Here is a 21,097-nt window from a genome sequence, read left to right as displayed (position 1 = left end):
CATCCTTTACATATTTTGCTCAAGCTTACTTAAATGAATAACAGCGAACTTCAACAAAACGGATTTACTGTCTTAATTAGATACATAGATCTTTTTGAACTTAAATCACCTCAAACGACTGACTTTCTCTCCTAGCCAAAAGCACGTTCTTTTGTCTTGCACAACATGGTTAACATTTTTCGAAAGACGACCTCTGTTTGAAGTATTCCGTGGAACGACGTACTGAGTTAGGGTCTCTATGCTACACCTATGCTGACGTCAGTACATCTGTGGCTGCTTCCACAACAGCGAACGAAGTTCAACGATTACCCCAAACAGAAATTACGAAACACAAGCAGAAACTTAACCTATCACATGTTAGGTAGATAAATGATTGGTTATCGAAATATTTTTAATGGTTATTCATACGCTGAAGAGCCAAAGAAACTGGTACACCTGTCTAATATCACGTAGGGCTCCCGAAAGCACGCACAAGTGCCGCAGCACGACGTGGCAGGAACCGACTAATGTCTGAAATAGTGCTGGAGGGAATTGTCACCATGAATCTTGCAGGGCTGTCCATAAATCAGTAAGAGTATGAGGGGGTGGAGATCTCTCCTGAACAACACTTTGCAAGGCATCCAAGATATGCTCAATAATATTCATATCTGGTGAGTTTGGTGGCCAGCGGAAGTGTTTAAACTCAGAAGAGTGTTCCTGGAGCCACTCTGTAGCAATTCTGGACGTGTTGGGTTTCGCATTGTCCTGCTGGAATGAATACACTAAGCAGATTCAGAAGGATGTAGGTTGCAGTAGGTACTGGGAGATGAAAAAGCTTGCACAGGATAGAGTAGCATGGAGAGCTGCATCAAACCAGTCTCAGGACTGAAGACCACAACAACAACTGCTGGAATTGCCCAAGTGCGTCGGAATGCACAATGGACATGAATGGATTTAGGTCATCAGGCAGGATTCTTACTTACGTGTCACCTGTCAGAGTCGTATTTCGAAGTATCAGCGGTCCCATATTACCCTGACTGAACACGCTCGACACCATTACAGAGCTATCACCAGTTTGAACAATCATCTGCTAACCCGCAAGGTCTATAGATTCATGAGGTTGTCTCCATACTCATAATCGTCCATCCACTCGATAGAATTTGAAACGAGACTCGTTCGACCAGGCAACATTTTTCCAGTCGTCAAGAATCCAACGTCGGTGTTGCTGGGCCCAGCCGAGGGGTAAAGCTTTGTGTCGTGCAGTCATCATGGGTACACGAGTGGGTTTTCGCCTCCGAAAGCCCATATCGATTATGTTTCGTTGAATGGTTCGCACGCTGAAACTTGTGATGGCCCAGCATTGAAATCTGCAGCAATTTGCGGAAGGGTTTCACTTCTTTCACCTGAACGACTCTCTTCAGTCGGCGTTGGTCCCATTCTTGCAGGATCTTTTCCCGGCTGCAGCTATGCCGGAGATTTGATGTTTTGCCAGAATCCTGATATTCATAGTACACCCGTGAAATGGTTGTACAGAAAAAATCTCCACTTCATCGGTACCTCGGAGATACTGTGTCCCATCGCTCTTTCGCCGACTGTTACACCACGTTCAAATTCACTTACATCTTGATAACCTGCCGTTGTAGTAGCAGTAACCGATCAGACACTTGTTGTCTGGTATATGCGTTGCCGACCGCTGCGCCGTATTCTGTCTGTTTGCGTATCTCTGTATTTGAATACACATGCTATTCCAGTTTCTTTGGCGCTTCAGTGTGTATTACGTCAAAGTTACAGTAGAGAAAGTTTACCATTCTTATGTTATGCCGAGAGAACAGAAATTTTAAATCAGAGAAGACATTCATGGGACTTTCTTCAAACTAAAACATTGAAATTTCCGTACCTTTACAGTGTCTTCGATAGGTGTTCGAGCGCCCAGTTGCCTCACCGGACCTGTAGCTTTAAGGGATGAGAGCGTCGGTTTACGATACTCAGTCGGCCTTGGCCGAGGTAGTTTCAGTAACAGGGTTGTTAGAAATCAGAGAACCGTCACGTTCTCAGTTTGGTAGATATCGGTCGCGAGTGTTGCGTTATATCTGCATTTACATACATACTCTGCAAGCCACTATATGATGCGTGGCAGGCTACCTTTACTAGTCGTTTACTTTCCCGTTCCACTTGCGGACAGAGCGAGAGGAAAATGACTGTCTATATGCCTCCTTATGAGCCCTAATTTATCATATCTTCGTTGTCCTTACGCGCAGTGTATGTTTGCGACAGTAGAATCGTTAGGCATTCAGTTTCAGGTACCGGTTCTCTAAATTTTCTCATTAGTGCTCCTCGAAAACAACGTCACCTTCCCTCCAGGGATTCCCGTTTTAGTTCCCGAACATCTCCGTAGAACTTGCGTGTTGTTAGAACCTACCGCTAACAAACCTAGCAGCCCGCCTCTGAAACTGCTTCCATACATTCCTTTAAACCGTCCTCGTGCAGATAACAAACACTCGAGCAGTAATCAAGAATGACTTACAGTAGTGCCCTTTATGTGGTCTCCTTTATAGAGTGGTATGACTCCCATTAAAGTGTTAGTTAAAATTCAATGTGTTCTCAGAGCTAATAAAGAAAAATGTAGATCCCAGCGTTGAATGTAAAAATGTAGATCCCAGCATTGAATGTCAGTTTTGCTGACTTCCTTTCCGTATATATTGAGTGCAATTTTTATATGCAAGCTTAAACTCTGGAATTTAGTTTTATGTTAACATTTACTTGCTACAAAGATACTGCAGTGTTTCAGAATGTGAAATTTAGTTCTCTTATAGTTTGTTTATGTGTACAATTTCCTTAAAAAACGCACAAAAGTATCTGATTTTATGTGATAAAAAATAAAGTATTGCAAGTATTATTTAGTTCAATAAAATACACACGGAGTATTTCAAAAACACTTAAATAAAAAAATAGTAGATACATAACTCCGATTGAAAATTTCAAAATTTCTGCCATGATTCTCAGGTTAAACATAAGGGCCCTGGAGAAAAGTCACCTCATGAGTTAGGGGTTAATTACTTTCTAGTCTATAGTTCTGCCATCTTCAGTATGTGATCAGATGTGAGCTGAGTTGTCGCCCCTCAGCTCACAGCTCCTGGTGGTGCTGACATTGGTCGTGCAGCTTGAGGCTAGTGCTACTGGGTATTGCTGTGGGAGACCAGGTCTGAGGACGCAGGGTATATCCAGCATGTCCCTTGTGTCCTCCCGACTGGTCCACTACTGTGACCACCCCAGTTAATACCCACGCTGAGTATGACCCTTCAACCATTTTGCTCTCGGGAACATTCACGTGGGCATCCGTGTGTTCAGTGGAGCTCATGCAAGGCACCATGACAGCCAAGGTGTGTGGTTCAATGGTTGCAGATCACATACACCCCTTCACGACGACCATGTTTCCCAATGGCAGTGGCATTTTTTGCCATCTTCAGTATGCAATCAGATCTGAACTGAGTTGGTGCCCCTTAGATCACAGCTGGCTTTGGTCGTACAGATTGAGACTGGTGCCAGTGGATATTACTGTGGGCGACCAGGTGTGGGGACACAGGGTACATCCAGCACTTCCCTTGTGTCCCCCCAACTCGTCCATTTCTGTGCCAGTCCCAGTTAATGCCCACAACGAGGAAACTTCAATCTCACCTCAAATACATTGATCATCCAGAACATTATGACCACTGATATACCATCGATATAAAAGCGATAAGAGCGTCACCTGGTGAGGAATGACTGCTAATCATTCACGCGCACCGTACATGTAATATCAGTGAGCGTGCAGTCTGTGTGCAGAATGGGGAAGCCACGCGATCTATCTGAGTTTGACCGAGAACAGATTGTGATGGCCTGGAGGCTTGGCACGAACATTTCGGAAACTGCAAGACTTGTCAGGTGTTCGAGGGCTGCTGTGGTGAGTATCTTCAACAGGTGACGAAACCAAGGTGAAATCACGTCCAGATGTCGTGAGGTTGGGCGGCCACTGCTCATTATAGATGTCGGACGTTGTAGATTGGGCATAGTGGCAAAACAGGACAGGTGGGGAAATGTAGAGGAACTAACATCAGACTTTAATGCCGGGCAGAGTACAAGTGTATGTAAATGCAGAGCACACCTAACACTCCTAATGATGGGCCTTCGCACCCGATGACCCATGTGTGTGCTATTATTAACACCTTGACATGGGCAACTATGACTGGAGTTGGCCATAGTGGATGAGCGGTTCTAGGCATTTCAGCCTGGAACCGCGCGACCGCTACGGTCGCAGGTTCGAATCCTACCTCGGGCATTGATGTGTGTGATGTCCTTAGCTTAGTTAGGTTTAAGTAGTTCTAAGTTCTAGGGGACTGCCGGCCGCGGTGGTCTAGCGGTTCTGGGCGCTCAGTCCAGAACCGCGCGACTGCTACGGTCGCAGGTTCGAATCCTGCCTCGGGCATGGATGTGTGTGATGTCCTTAGGTTAGTTAGGTTTAAGTAGTTCTAAGTTCTAGGGGACTGATGACCTCAGACGTTCGGTCCCATAGTGCTCAGAGCCATTTGAACCATTTGAACGATGACTGAAATGAGCATGTGACCATCAGCACAGGATGTTGGCGTAGTGGCAGAGCGTTGCATGGTCTGATGAATCCCGATACCTTCTACATCATGAAGATAGGAGGGCACGAATCTGTTGTTTTCCAGGGGAACAGCTCCTTGACACCTACACTGAGGTACGGAGACAAGCTGGCGGTGGCTCCATTACGCTCTGGGAAACATACACGTGGGCAGTCATAGGACCAGTGGAGCTCGTGCAAGGCATCATGGCGTCCAGGATGTATTGTACAATGGTTGCAGACCACATACACCCCTTCACGACGACTACATTTCCAAAGGCAGTGGTATTTTTCAGCAAGATAATACGCCATATCATAAGACTAGGAGCGTGATGGAGTGGTTCAAGGAGCACAGTGGCGAGTGCCAAATGATCTGCTGTTTCTCCAATTGCCCAGAACTGAACCTGATCGAACGCATGGGATAAGATTGCACGTGGCATCAGAGCTCATCGCCCCCTCCCCGGAGTTTACGAGAATTAGGTGACTTGTGTGTGCTGATGTGGCGTCATCTACCTCCAGCGGCCTACCAAGGCCTAATTACTTCCATGTCACTACACGTCGCCGTTGTGACTTCAATTCACCCCTAATATGTTGGCGAAGATATATGTTCAAAGCTGGCGATAGGTGTAAAACATTCTCAGACATTGTACTAAATGCTTTCTGCAAAAATTACACTCCTGGAAATGGAAAAAAGAACACATTGACACCGGTGTGTCAGACCCACCATACTTGCTCCGGACACTGCGAGAGGGCTGTACAAGCAATGATCACACGCACGGCACAGCGGACACACCAGGAACCGCGGTGTTGGCCGTCGAATGGCGCTAGCTGCGCAGCATTTGTGCACCGCCGCCGTCAGTGTCAGCCAGTTTGCCGTGGCATACGGAGCTCCATCGCAGTCTTTAACACTGGTAGCATGCCGCGACAGCGTGGACGTGAACCGTATGTGCAGTTGACGGACTTTGAGCGAGGGCGTATAGTGGGCATGCGGGAGGCCGGGTGAACGTACCGCCGAATTGCTCAACACGTGGAGCGTGAGGTCTCCTCAGTACATCGATGTTGTCGCCAGTGGTCGGCGGAAGGTGCACGTGCCCGTCGACCTGGGACCGGACCGCAGCGACGCACGGATGCACGCCAAGACCGTAGGATCTTACGCAGTGCCGTAGGGGACCGCACCGCCACTTCCCAGCAAATTAGGGACACTGTTGCTCCTGGGGTATCGGCGAGTACCATTCGCAACCGTCTCCATGAAGCTGGGCTACGGTCCCGCACACCGCTAGGCCGTCTTCCGCTCACGCCCCAACATCGTGCAGCCTGCCTCCAGTGGTGTCGCGACAGGCGTGAATGCAGGGACGAATGGAGACGTGTCGTCTTCAGCGATGAGAGTCGCTTCTGCCTTGGTGCCAATGATGGTCGTATGCGTGTTTGGCGCCGTGCAGGTGAGCGCCACAATCAGGACTGCATACGACCGAGGCACACAGGGCCAACACCCGGCATCATGGTGTGGGGAGCGATCTCCTACACTGGCCGTACACCACTGGTGATCGTCGAGGGGACACTGAATAGTGCACGGTACATCCAAACCGTCATCGAACCCATCGTTCTACCATTCCTAGACCGGCAAGGGAACTTGCTGTTCCAACAGGACAATGCACGTCCGCATGTATCCCGTGCCACCCAACGTGCTCTAGAAGGTGTAAGTCAACTACCCTGGCCAGCAAGATCTCCGCATCTGTCCCCCATTGAGCATGTTTGGGACTGGATGAAGCGTCGTCTCACGCGGTCTGCACGTCCAGCACGAACGCTGGTCCAACTGAGGCGCCAGGTGGAAATGGCATGGCAAGCCGTTCCACAGGACTACATCCAGCATCTCTACGATCGTCTCCATGGGAGAATAGCAGCCTGCATTGCTGCGAAAGGTGGATATACACTGTACTAGTGCCGACATTGTGCATGCTCTGTTGCCTGTGTCTATGTGCCTGTGGTTCTGTCAGTGTGATCATGTGATGTATCTGACCCCAGGAATGTGTCGATAAAGTTTCCCCTTCCTGGGACAATGAATTCACGGTGTTCTTATTTCAATTTCCAGGAGTGTATTTTGAGCTGTTTGTTCAGGAGTCAATTCGAAGTGTAACAGGCTGCGAAAAGATACTTGGGTTCTTAGTAACAAATAATAGTGAGCAAATAGGGAGCGTCATGACGGATGTAGGGATTAGTGACCGGAGTGTCGTTAGGTCGTTGTGGCGAGTCTGATTACAGTAACATCCAAATCCACCAAAAATAAACGCAAAATCTATCTGTTTTAAAAAAGGAGGTAAAAATTCGCTTGGCATCTTCCTAAGACGCTGTTTCCTGTCCCTCCCAACAAACTATGTGTAGATCATATGAGGCAATTGAGAGATATATACCAAACAAATAAACAAAAGATGATACTGATACCTCATGTCAGACAAAATAGGTCAGAACACTGTTGCAGGAGCAACGAAAAAGGGCATGACAAGTTTAAAAGAACACAAAATCTCCGAGGTTGGCGATTCATTACAGAAGTTCGCAGCTTGGTGCAGACTTCAGTGTGAGATGCTTTTAATGGCTTCCACAATGAAACTCTGTCTCGAAACCTGTCAGAAAATCCAAAGAGATTCCGGTCGTATGTAAAGTACATCAGCGAGAAGACAATCAATAACTTCACGTGCGATACCAATGGTAGTATTACCGATGACAACACCATTAAAGTGGAAATATTCAACACAGTTTTACGAAAATCCTTCACTAAAGAAGATAAAATAAATAATCCAGAATTCGAATAAAGAGCAACTGCCAACATGAGTGACTTAGAAGTAGATTTCCTCGGTGTACCGTAGCAGCTTAAAGCACTTAATAAAGGCAAATTTTCCGCCCCAGATAAAATACCATTTAACTTCCTTCTAGAGCATGCTGATACAACAGCCCCATACTTGTAACATACAACCACTTGTTCAATGACAGATCCGTACCAAAAAGCTGGAAAGTTGTACAGGTCATACCAGTATTTTAAAAAAAGGAAATTGGAGTAATCAACTGAAATACAGACCCATATAACTTACGTCGATTTATAGTAAGATTTTGGAACCCGCCAGGGTAGCCGAGAGCGCTGACGCGCTGCTTCCTGGACTCGGGTAGGCACGCCGGCCTCGATCGAATCCGCCCGGCGGATTAACGACGAAGGGCCGGTGTGCCAGCCAGCCTGGTTGTGGTTTTTAGGCCGTTTTCCACATCCCACTAGGTGAGTACCGGGCTGGTCCCCTCGTTCTGCCTCAGTTACACGACTCACAGACATTTGCAACACGTTCACACTATTCCATGGCTTACACTAGACACAGACAGCTGGGGTACACTAATTCCTTCCTGGGGGGTACAGGATGTTGACAGGAAGGGTATCTGGCCATCCCTTAACCTCAACATGCCGCATTAACCATGGCTGACACTGCGTAAATGCGGCACAAGGCTTCAGAAAGAGAGAGAGAGAGAGAGATAGTAGGATTTTGGAACATATACTGTGATCGAATATTATCAATTACTGCGTCCGCCCCCAGTAGCTGAGTGGTCAGCGTGACAGACTGTCAATCCTAAGGGCCCGGGTTCGATTCTCGGCTGGGTCGGAGATTTTCTCCGCTCAGGGGCTGGGTGTTGTGTTGTACTAATCATCATTTCATCCCCATCGACGCGCAGGTCGCCGAAGTGGCGTCAAATCGAAAGACCTGCACCAGGCGAACGGCCTACCCGACGGGAGGCCCTAGCCACACGACATTTCATTTCATTTTCATCTATTACGGCAGAGGTAATGGTCTATTGACACATTGTCAGCACAGATTCAGAAATTATCGTTCTGTGAGACACAACTAGCTCTTTATTTGGGCTAAGTAATAAGTGCTATCGGCAGGAGATCTCAAATTGATTCCATATTTATAGATTTCCAGAAGGCTTTCGATACTGTTCCTCACCAGAGATTCTAACCAATTTGCATACCTACGAAGCATCGCTTCAGTTGTGCGACTGGATTCGTGATTTCCTGTCAGGAAGATCACAGTCCGCAGTAATCTATAGAAAATCATCGACTAAAACAGAGGTAACTTTGGCATTCTCCAAGGAAGTGTCATAGGCCCCCTGCTATTCACAATCTATCTAAACGATTTAGGAGACAATCTGCTCAGTCTACTTGGATTGTTTTCAAAGGATCCTATCTGTTACCGTCTAGTAAAGGCGTTAGAAGATCAAAACCGACTGCAAAATAACTTAGGCACGACATCTCTATGGTGCGAAAAGTGGCAATGGTCTCTGAATGATCAGTGTGATGTCATCCACATGACTACGATAAGAAATCCATTAAATTTCAGTTACACGATGACTTATACAAAACTAAACGCTGTCTATTCTATTAAATATTTAGAAATTTCAGTTAATAGCAACTTAAGTTGGAACGGTCACATGGATAATGTTGGGAGGACGGCAAACCAAAGACTGCGTTTTATTGGCAGAACACGTAGAAGATGTAACAGATCTACTAGAGACTGCCTACGCTACGCCTGTTCGTCCACTGCTAGAGTATTGCTGTGCGCTGTGAGATTCTTACCAGATAGGACTGATGGAGGACATCGAGAAAGTCCAAATTAAGGCAGTTCATTTTGTAGTACCGTGAAATAGGGACGGCAGTGTCACGGATATTATGAGAGAGTTTAGGTGGCAATCGTTAAAGCAAAGGCGTTTTTCGTTGTGGCACGATTTTCTCATGATATTTCAATCACTAGCTTCCTCCTCCGAATGTCAAGATATTTTGTTGCTGCGTGGAGGGTAAAAATCGTAGAGGGAGACCAAGAGATGAATACACCAAGCAGATTCAGAAGGATGTAGGTTGCAGTAGGTACTGGGAGATGAAGGAGCTTGCACAGGATAGAGGAGCATGGAGAGCTGCATCAAATCAGTCTCAGGACTGAAGACCACAACAACAATAACAACAATTTATAATTTTCCAAAGGCGACGTGTTCATTTTTTTCCACGGGCTGTTAGAGAGTGGAACAGTGGATAAATAGAATGTGGTTCGAAGAACCCTCTGAAGGCATTTACTTGCGAAATGTAATCATGTAGATGTAGACGTACATTATCTGTGTAAGAAATTCTACCAACAATATGGGCAAAGTAATGTTCTATGTTCTGGAGAATCAAGGATTGTTTGCTATAAAGAAGGTTTCTCATTAAATATTTCAGCATAACTTCCTTTTTGAGCTCCTGGGATCGTAATTTGACGTGTATTCCTCGCGATATTACCATTTTTCGACAGTTTTTAACACTTTTTGAACTTTGCCGTTTACAGTGTCACCTGTCACGCAACGAAAGAAATTTTAAATACAAAAGTTATGTGTATTTTCCCCGAGGAATCCGTATCCGCAATAAAAAAAAGGGGGTTTCCTATTTAAGATTTCAAAGCTGACCGTCTCCCGCACTCTGAGGATGGGGTAGGGGGGTGAAGTTTGATGTCATTGGCTGTTCCCCTTCGAGACGAATAACTTTTATTGGATTCTGCTTTTGTAGTTTTCCTGATATTTCCAAAGATCGATTCAAATGTTTCACCGTGTATACTTAATCTTTTATATTTTTATTCTTTTCTATGTAACACAGCAGTTTCAAAGAATCTCGCCGGCCGGTGTGGCCGAGCGGTTCTAGGCGCTTCAGTCTGAAACCGCGCGACCGCTACGGTCGCAGGTTCGAATCCTGCTTCGTGCATGGATGTGTGCTGTCCTTAGGTTTATTAGGTTTCAGTAGTTCTAAGTTCTAGGGGACCGATGACCTCAGATGTTAAGTCCCATAGTGCTCATAGCCATTTGAACCATTTTTCAAAGATTCTTGATAACTATCAAATCAGACCACACAGAGCAAAGAAGTTCACTTCCAGGAACAGAGAACAAGTTTTATTTTTTTCAAACAAATATACAATAACGTGTAACACTGCTTCTTGCTTGGCTAACGGCCTCATTTTGGTGAAAAAGAGTTTTTCAGTTATTCTATATCACGCTGACTCACGCATTATGATTAGACCCCGTAGACCACGTAATATCACTTTATTTTCCATCTCCAAACTGATTATGAATCAAATTGTAAGTTTGAATAAATAAAGCTATTAACAATGAGAAGATCCAACCTACGATTATGTAGGTCACAGATCATAAAAATAATAATTCATCTGTTGATTCCCTTTCTTTTGTCTCACTCTTTCAGAAGATGGAAAAAATAGACAAAGATCATGGAGGTACAATACTAGCAGACGTCATGACGTCACAAACTTGAAGCCGACGTCCGCCATGGTAGTAGCCTCAAAGATTAGCATCTGGTGGAAGTGTGTTGATAAAAAATGTCAGCTTTTATAAGCTAATTTTAGTTACGCTGGTTACTTTCTTTATGGTGGTTTTATTTCTGTGATTTCACTTTAGCTTTTCTACTAGAACAACTCGAAGAGCGCACCGGCTGAAATCTGTGAGAAGGAAATATTACAGACCGTCCAGATATTTCAAAATGTGTTCTCAGCATTTTCGGGAAGAGGACATAGATTGAACATCAGTTTCCTCATTCTGTATTAAGGAAAATGCTGTATTATGAAAGCAGCGTCGTTACATCACACACTTCGCTTCTTGGTTATTCGAAACGTGGACCAAAAAGGAAGTTTCATAACGTGGACAAACGCGTCGTATTACTGGATTAACTAGGCCTTTAAGACAAGAATAACGTCAGAAAATGCTTTCCTGAGACTGTTTCACGCATGAAAACACTATAATATTTACTATTTGAAACAACAGGACAGAAATTAAGAACAGGAAACAGTTTTAAATAGTAGTTTGCTAGTGTTTAGGGGCTACTAACATGACAGTGTCGATTTCAAATCAAAGTACAGCGCCCGTCTCTGGAGCCACCTCCCCTTATTATATCTCCACGCCAACCGCGGTGGCCGAGCGGTTCTAGGCGCTTCAGTCTGGAACCGCGCGACCGCTACGTCGCAGATTCGAATCCTGCTTCGGGCGTGGATGTGTGTGATGTCCTTATGTTAGTTAGGTTTAAGTAGTTCTACGATCTAGGGGACTGATGACCTCAGATGTTAAGTCCCAAAGTGCTCATATCCATTTGAACCATACCTCCACGGGAAAAACAGATACTTCTAATAAGTCATTTAAACACAAAGGCGCATTCGCCTACTCATCCACAATTAGTACATATTTAATTACTGGAAATTAAAATCCGCCATTACGTGTAAACCAATGTATACAGCGGCATGTGCAAATACTAATACTTACAAGGGAACCTCCCCATAGCACCCCCCTCAGATTTAGTTATAAGTTGGCACAGTCGATAGGCCTTGAAAAACTGAACACAGATCAATCGAGAAAACAGGAAGAAGTTGTGTGGAACTACGAAAAAAATTAGTAAAATATACAAACTGAGTAGTCCATGTGCAAGATAAGCAACATCAAGTAGTTTGTTAGCACAGGAGCGCCGTGGTCCCGTGGTTAGCGTGAGTAACTGCGGTACGAGAAGTCCCTGGTTCAAATCTTCCCTCGACTGAAGATTTTACTTTCTTTACTTTCGCAAAGTTATGATCTGTCCGTTCGTTCATTGACGTCTCTGTTCACTGTAATAAGTTTAGTGCCTGTGTTTTGCGACCGCACCGCAAAACCGTGCGATTAGTAGACGAAAGGACGTGCCTCTCCAGTGGGAACCGAAAACATTTGATCGCAAGGTCATAGGTCAACCGATTCCTCCTCAGGAAAACACGTCTGATATATTCTATGCGACACTGGTGATGGCATGTGCGTCACATGACAGGAATATGTTGTCGACCCATCTAACTTGTACACTTAGCGAATGGGTAAAAAGATTCTTCTACCTTGCCTGATTTAGGTTTTCTTGAGGATGTGATAATCACTCCCAAAAAAGTGGTGAAAACATAAGAGTTTGACACATAAACTGAAAATAAAAAACTAAATTTTTCACTCGAGGTAAGACTTGAACCTAGGATCTCTTAGTCCGTAGCTGCTCTCGCTAACCACGTGACCAAAGCGCTCCTAGACGTTCGTTTGCCTTGATGTTGCATATCTTCGCATGGACTACTCAGTTTGTATATTTTACTAATTTTTTTCATAGTTCCACATAACTTCTTCCTGTTTTCTCGATTGATCTGTGTTCAGTTTTTCAAGGCCTATCCACTGTGCCAACTTATAACTAAATCTGAGGGGGGTGCGATGGGGAGTTTCCCTTGTTAGAAAAAAAATATTATTAATGTGCACTCGTGTACCATGCAGGAAAGGTAAATAATAAACAAAGAGGTAATAATTTACATTCAGTGTCTTCTGTAGAGTATTAATCAATATTGAGATTTTTGTTCCCAGACGCTTATCCTTGTTTACAAAATTCCTCATCCGAAACAACCAGAGGAAGAAAGGCTACATGGCCATAACAAATTAAAAAATTTTAAGGGACAGAAATAAAAGGACTATATAGTAAATAACAAACCATATAAGGAGAGAAGGAATATTATAACTGCAGCGATGTTGATTGTTACATTTCACTCACTGTTCTCAGTAGTCTCGTTTTCTGTGGGTCTCGCGATTTAGTGAGTCAGTCGGTGCCTGACGTAATGAATTAAAATATCTCACTATCTCAAAAATTAAATTATACTCTGTATCTGTACTAACGTTCAGCAATCGTTGCTGTAATTTCGTTTTTCAATTTTTTAAGATTATCGAGGCGCTAAACGTTTCCTCACCTTCGCCTTTTGTCTTCCGACTGTCTTCATGTAAGATTGCATTTCTTTGTCACTAGTAACTTTAGTAATAACAATGACGCTATTTAAGATCACTTCTATTCAGTGCACATTTGGTTAAAACCCCTTTACTAATGAAGTATTCAGGCCTTTAACTGCCGTGGGAAGTGATGGGTTTGTTGACGTGTCGCTTTCGCGTCATCAGTGCAACATCATTCGCATATTTGCGTATGTAGCAAGTCGAACATTGAAATCTAATCTTCTCGTTACGAAGTCCGATTATTAGATTTGTGTTATGCAAATCATTTGGGTGCATTATGCTCCATATTACCATGGGCCGCCGTCACCAACTTTTTCTGCTTTCCAATGACGACGCTGGACGTAACACCAAAAGAACCTTCCCTCCCCCCCCCCCCCAAAAAAAAAAAACGAGTAAAGGAGCCGTCTTTGTCCAAGTAGGAGTTATAATACTATTTGATAGTCAAATTCTAATTATTCAGATTCTTTAATGTGCTCATGTTATGGTCACTATGATGTGACCCACTTCCAAACAGTTAGCTATCGGAAGATTTTACGTGCAATAATTTTATTACACATTCATTCTTTTGATGGGATGAATTACTGGGTGGCGCGCGAAATGTGTTACCAATTGTTTCTTTCACAATTTACGACGCACATTAGATATCCCGCTGGAATCTCTACAGCATTACCAACATAGCTTGGAAAAACAAATGAGTTACGAAATGACGTGTAATTCACGATACTCGCGCTAGAAGACTAGTAAGCAGCAATGGCTGACAATGGAAGACTGACGACACAGCAAAGATCGGCAATTGTGTTACTTTTTCATGAAACGAAAAGCCTTGTTGTGACTCAGAAGCGTTTTCGACAACAGTTTAACACACGATGAGTCCCTTGCAAGAAGACCATCCACATGTTGTACGATAAATTTGTACAGGAAGGAACAGTATTGGAAGCGAAGCGACCTCGGCCTAAACCTGTTTTCGCCGGAGAATATTGAAGCAGTACGAGTTGATGTACAGAGAAGTCCCGTGAAATAGTGTAGAAAGGCAGCAGCGCAACTGGGAATATCCAGACGCTCCGTTCAACGCATTCTTAAAAGTGACCTCCATATGTACCCATACAAGATGACCTGTGCACAGAAGCTCACCGAAGAACACAAGCAGCAGAGACTACTGTTTGCTCAGTGGGCGGAGGATAGGGAAGAAACTCTCAACAACGTTTGGTTTTCAGACGAGGCGCATTTTCATTTAGACGGTGTAGTTAACAAACAAAATGTACGCTTTTGGGCCACAGAAAACCCACAAGTGCTCCATGAACGACAACATTATGCTCCGAGGATTACAGCGTGGGCAGCAATTTCCAGTCATGGAGTTATTGGACCCTTTTTCTTTGAAGAAACTGAACAGCGAGCGTTATTTGAGCATGCTTCGCAATAGCTTCATTCCACAGCTTCTTGCTACTGCCTTGCCTCTCAACACGCAGTGGTTCATGCAAGATGGAGCAAGGCCACATACTGCAAACATGTGTTGGAGATTTACACGAGCATTTCGACATGCGGATCATTTCACTCAGGTTTCCAGGTCGCTTCAATGACGGACAAAATTGGCCGCCCAATAGTCCAGACCCCAATCCATATGCCTTTTTTCTTTGGGGGTACGTAAATGAAAAAATTTTCCCGAAACGTCCCCGTGATTTAATGGAGCTCAGAAGACTTATTCTTCAAGCTTGCAGTGAAATTACGGAAGACATGTGCTGTAGGGTAATCACTAACTTCAGTGTTCGTTTGAAGGAAGTTAGAAAACGAAATGGTGGGCATATTGAGCATGTGCTGAGTTAGAACAAATCTCCATGGACGGCGCCTCATTGTAATACATGTTCCTTTCAGATTGTATTGACAATAAAGTTTATATTCAAAATCAAAATGGTAACACATTTCGTGCGCCACCCTGTACACTGAATGTTTGTTAAAGACGGAACATATGTGTACAGACTGTGAACACGACTGTAGTCATTTGGGAAGAGGGTGTGTCCAGAATGTACTCATCACGAAGATTCAGAAGAAAGAGTAGTAGTTGGCCAGCGAAAACCTTAAAATAAACATATTCGTTCATGTTCACAATACCTCAAAGAGAGAGAGCAACCACAAAAGCGCCGCAGAACCACGTCCAACCTGAACTACACCTCCAAACACGGTAGATTAAGCAAATCGGGTCATTGGTATAATCGACTGGTCGTATCACTTGAAATGAGGAAAAAATCACGTCCCATCGCGCCACGCTACACGCTTCCAATCAGCTACTGTCCGGTTTCTGTCTAGTTTGGTCCAAGGAAGACCCACAGCTTTACGTGCCGCTGGCTGAAACTGTCTTTTGCAAGATATCCGACTCCAGATGTCCATTGCAAACTGTCCCATTCGCAATACTCATTCGGGAAACGGTTGAGATGGACCTGCATTCACTGAAAGCAGCAGTTCCTGTTCGTTTTGAAACCGATTGCCGAGCCGTAACACTTGGGCTCGGTAAGGTTCTTTTAACGATCACTGTTCTTACACCGTGTTGCATTTCTTGCAGACGCATTGAGCAGTCCACGTTGATACACGAACAACTCGGGAAACCTCATTCACAATGCGGTGGTGCGCACTGTAACGTTCCAGAGTAAGAAGAACTTCAGGAAGTCGAGCCGTTCTGTCGCTAGTGTAGAAACGATACTTATAATATAAGATACTTACGGATTATGTTTTTTTATGAAATCTGTTAGTTAATATTTGTCGTCCAGTTGTTGGATGAGGTGAGAAATCATGTTGTCGACGCTCAGTAATTGTCAATCTATCCTGAGCGTGGGCAAAGAGGAAGCGACCATTCAGAATCTCTGAAGTTAAATAAAACACACAGTCTTACTGTGATATAACACTGAGGCGACAAAAGTCATGGGATAGCGATATGCACATATACGAATGGCGGTAGTATCGCGTACACAAGGTAGAAAAGGACAGCGCATTGGCGAAGGTGTCATTTTTACTCAGGTGTTCCACGTGAAAAGGTTTTCTACGTGATTATGGTCGCACGACGGGATTCAACAGACTTTGAACGAGGAATGGTAGTAGGATATCGACGCCTGGGATATTCTATTAAGGAAATGATTGGGGAACTCAGTATTCCGAGATCCACAGTGATAACGAGTGTGCCGAGAATACCAAATTTCAGGCATCATCTCTCACCACGGGCAACGCACTGACCGACGGCCTTCAAAAATGGTTCAAATGGCTCTGAGCACTATGTGACTTAACATCTGAGGCCATCAGTCCCCTAGAACTTAGAACTACTTAAACCTAACTAACCTAAGGACATCAATCACATCCATGCCCGAAGCAGGATTCGAACCTGCGACCGTAGCGGTCGCGCGGTTCCATCTGAAGCGCCTAGAACCGCTCGGCCATACCGGCCGGCCCCGACGGCCTTCACTTAAAGACCGAGAGCAGCGGCGGTTGCGTAGAGTTGTCAGTGCCAACAGACAAGCAACACTGTGTGAAATAACCGCAGAAATCAACGTGGGACGTACGTCGAATATATCCGCTAGGAAGTGCGGCGAAATTTGGTGTTAATGGGTTATGGCAGTAGACGACCGACGCGATTGCTTTTGCTAACAGAACGACCTCCCCTCAGGGCCTCTCCTGGACTTTTGACCAAATCGGTTGGACCCTAGACGACTGGGAAACGGTGGTCTGGTCAGATGAGTCCCGATTTCAGTTGGTAAGAGCTGATGGTAGGGTTCGAGTGTGGCGCAGACCCCACGAAGCCATGAACTCACGTAGTCAAGAAGGCACTGTGCAATACTGGCTCCATAATGGTGTGGGCTATGTTTACAGAGAACGGAATGAATCCAACGGAACCAATCATAGACTGGATACCGTTATGTTTAGCTACTTGGAGACCATTTTCAGCCAAACAACGATGGATTTTTTATGAATGACAAAGTGCCACGTCACTGGGTCACAACAGTTGGCGATTGGTTTGAAGATTCTGGACAGTTAGAGCGAATGATTTGGTCGCCCATATCTCCCACCATTAATCCCATCAAACATTTGTGAGAGATAATCGATAGGTCAGTTCCTGCACAAGATCCTGCACCGGCAACACTTTCGTAGTTATGGACGGCTATAGTGCCACCATGGCTCAATGTTTCTGCAGGAGGCTTCCAACGACTTGTTGAGTCCATGATACGTCGAGTTGCTGCACTATCCCAGGAAAAAGGTCCGATACGATATTAGGAGCTATCCCACGACTTCCGTCACTTCGGTTAATTACGCTGAGAAATGACCAGCTACAATTACTGTTAATGATAAATTGCAATATTCAGGAGAGTAATCGACATTCTTTTGTCTGTGTGGTTCCTGGGCGCTAGCTCACAGTCGAGATTCGTACTGAACAGACGTTTTACACTGAGACATGGAGTCGCAGGTTCGAATCCTGCTCGGGCATGGATGTGTGTGATGTCCTTAGGTTACTTAAGTTTAAGTAGTTCTAAGTCTAGGGGACTGATGACCTCAGATGTTAAGGCCCATAGTGCTTAGAGCCATTTGAACCATTTTGAGACATGGGCAGAGCTACGCGAAAGGAAGAGTTTGTAGCATATGGTAACTAGAGAGGCAAGAATGTCGTTTTCACACCTAAATCCGTTTTGTGATATCTGAGTGTACTTTCTTCTGGAAAAATGGAGCCGTTAGGCACTTAGATCAGATACGGTAGAAGGTTCGTAATTTTTATTAGGGTACTAGTAGAGAATATACTTAGAATTTTCCTTTATTATTATTTTTTATACAAAGCTAAAAATCTGTGGTGATAGAACAAAGGTTTGACTGACTGAGAGTTCAGTTTGCCGGGTATCAAATATTTACATGTAATCGGTCAAAATGTTTATGAAGTTGTACGTGTAGACCGCAGAATTTGTAAGTGAAGCGTAGGGAATAGGAGAAACAGAGAATAAGAGTGGAAGCCATTGAAATGTAATGACGCAGAAAGATATTAAACACTAAATGTGTAAGTTAATATTGGGAAGATGAGGTAATTAAAAAAATGGGTGACAAACAAGTCTATGGAAACCCTTTACCGGAAGAAGAGATGTTTGGGACACGTGCTCACGGTATTAAGAATGGTAACTTGGCGTAAGAGAGAGCAATGCTGCGGGAAAATCACAGCAGCAATCAGTTATTAGAAAATGTATCAAAGGTAAGGGACGATTCAGATGTGGAACGAACAGCACAGGTAAGGAAGAAGTGGAGGGCCATGACAAAGCTTCGAAAGACTGAGGATTGTACAAGAAAGCCACAGTGATGAATGTTCTTACTAAATGTCAAAGTTGGGTGGTACAAAAGTCTTTTTGAAGTTCTGAATCTGCTAGAAACTCCCCCCCCCCCCTCGCCCCGCCCCCTCCCCCCGCTTCCCCCCCCCCCCCCTCTCTCCCGCCTCCGCACTCTCTTAGTTGGGATCATGTTTTATTCGAATCAGAGTAATTAACTGCATTGTGCACGTTGTTCAATTGTCATATCGTCAAAATTGTTTCAGATTTATGTCTTTTGCTTTCTGATTTATATCTAGCCGAAAGGATAAGGTGTAGCTTTCTGACCCCGTCCCGGCTACATGCAGCTTCAGTGACCAACACGTTTCTTATTATTCCAATGGTGTTAATTATTCTTTATGGTATATCCCGGAACAGGCAGGCGAAAAAAGTTTGCCTTAAAATGCTTTTATTGTCTCGAGGTCTGAGTGATAGATAGACACGCCGTATTAAAATTGTTTGAGAAAGCTGCTGTTAGTTTTTGGATCGTCCCTGGGCTAGCTGGTTGGAAATATGTTTTATGTAACGTGAGTATTTCATCATCTCAGTTACATATTATGTGCGTGCAAGAGAGTGGTTTGCTTACAGCAATGTTTCACGTTGCTATTATGTAACTAAGAACCCAACAACTCTTCGTAATCAGATTTTCTCGTGAAGGGCGGTAACACAACATGAGCGTTTCGCAGCAAGAATGCCCGAATGACAATCGAAAAACAATCGATCAAATAAAAAGTTTCAGAAAAAGTATTATACTACCCTTATGACTTGCATATCCCGACATTTTTTGGGGAAATCCTTTTTTGCGATACTGTTTTGACCACTTTAAATCGTGACGTACAGCAACGACACTGATCAAAATTATCCATAATCGGATTTGTTGAAATTGATATGGGGTGTGTCCACCTTTCGCCTTTTTGATGGCTGTAACTCTGCTGGAGAAACTTTCAAGGAGGCGTCTGTTCAGAAATGGCAGATCATTCTTTCTCAAACGCCGAAACTAGAGAATGTAGTGACCTTGGATCGCTGGATCTAGAGAGAAGTCGAAGTTCTAATTAATCCCAGAGGTGACCCACTGAGTTCTGGTTGAGACTCTGGGTAGGCCAGTTTGTAATCTCTCCCCTCCTTCCTTCTTCCATCTGTTGTCCACATTAAACAATGCACAGTCCAAGTAATTAATAAGCAAAGTATTTTGTGCAGATTTGAGAGGAGCGAAGATTACAATAAACTTTCAATTTTAGTTAGCTTGCCGTGCTGAGATGACTCCAGTTCTTCTTGTGTAGGGGTCTGAGTCTTGAAGTTGAAAATCTAACATCAGGTTCTCATGGTAGGTTTGAACTAAATAAATTGGAAGATTATTGTTGCAGAATTTCTTACGTAAATGTAGTTCCCACTGATTTTCTCACATTTTAGTATCTCATACAGTATTTTGGTTTTTCACATTAAGAAACCCGAAATTACATTGTTCGCACCTATTATACGAAAATGCGTCCGACCACATCAGAGGCAAACTTACGACTCACACTCTGCGCAAATAACAAAGTTCCGAAGGGTTTACAATTTTTCTTAACAAATGAATTCCTACTAGTTTTCGTTACATTATTAATTTCGATTATTATTTCATAAATGATTCCAGAAATAAATATAGTAAACAGTACATTATTGTGTAACTAATAATAGATATTTCACGTGTGCAAATAATCCGTAATTTCAAATATTTATTTAAAAAAATAATTTTAACCCTACTTTCAGAACTAGTAGTTATCGATTATAACATCGAAAATAAAATATTTTATAAAGTAAATCCGTTTCATAAATTTTAGCTTGAAATATAACATACCGTGTATAAAATTACATGAAAGTTTTCGGAAAAGCATCTAAGACAATACTGACCTGCCTAAAATTCGAAAAATGATATGGTATCGACAACTACTGTTGAGGAAAAGTGATGCTATAGGAGGATATCTCTTAACAAGTCCAATTCTGGAATGTTACTGTCCACAGACCATTGCGTCACAGTTTCTACTTTATGGCATGTTGCATTCTCACGCTGATAGAGCCATCGCCTCCGAACTTTTCCTCTACTGTACGCTGCACGTAATGCCGTAAAATGTATTCATATTCTTCCACATTTAGCGTCTCGTTAAGCACACAATAAGGGGACCACACCAGAACCACAAGAAACTGCTCCATACGGTAACACCATCTCTTCAGTACTTCACTTTTGGCGCTATACATGATGGCAGCTGACGTTGTCCAGGCTTTCGCCAAATACGAACCCTTCCTTTCAAGTGCCGTAGGGAGTAGAGTCATTTATTACTCCAAATCATCTACTGTCCAGTCACGTCGCTGTTTACACCAC

This window comes from Schistocerca piceifrons, chromosome 7 (assembly GCF_021461385.2).
Source record: "Schistocerca piceifrons isolate TAMUIC-IGC-003096 chromosome 7, iqSchPice1.1, whole genome shotgun sequence".
NCBI classification, from domain to species: Eukaryota; Metazoa; Arthropoda; class Insecta; order Orthoptera; family Acrididae; genus Schistocerca; species Schistocerca piceifrons.
Note: the sequence above shows the minus strand (reverse complement) of the source record.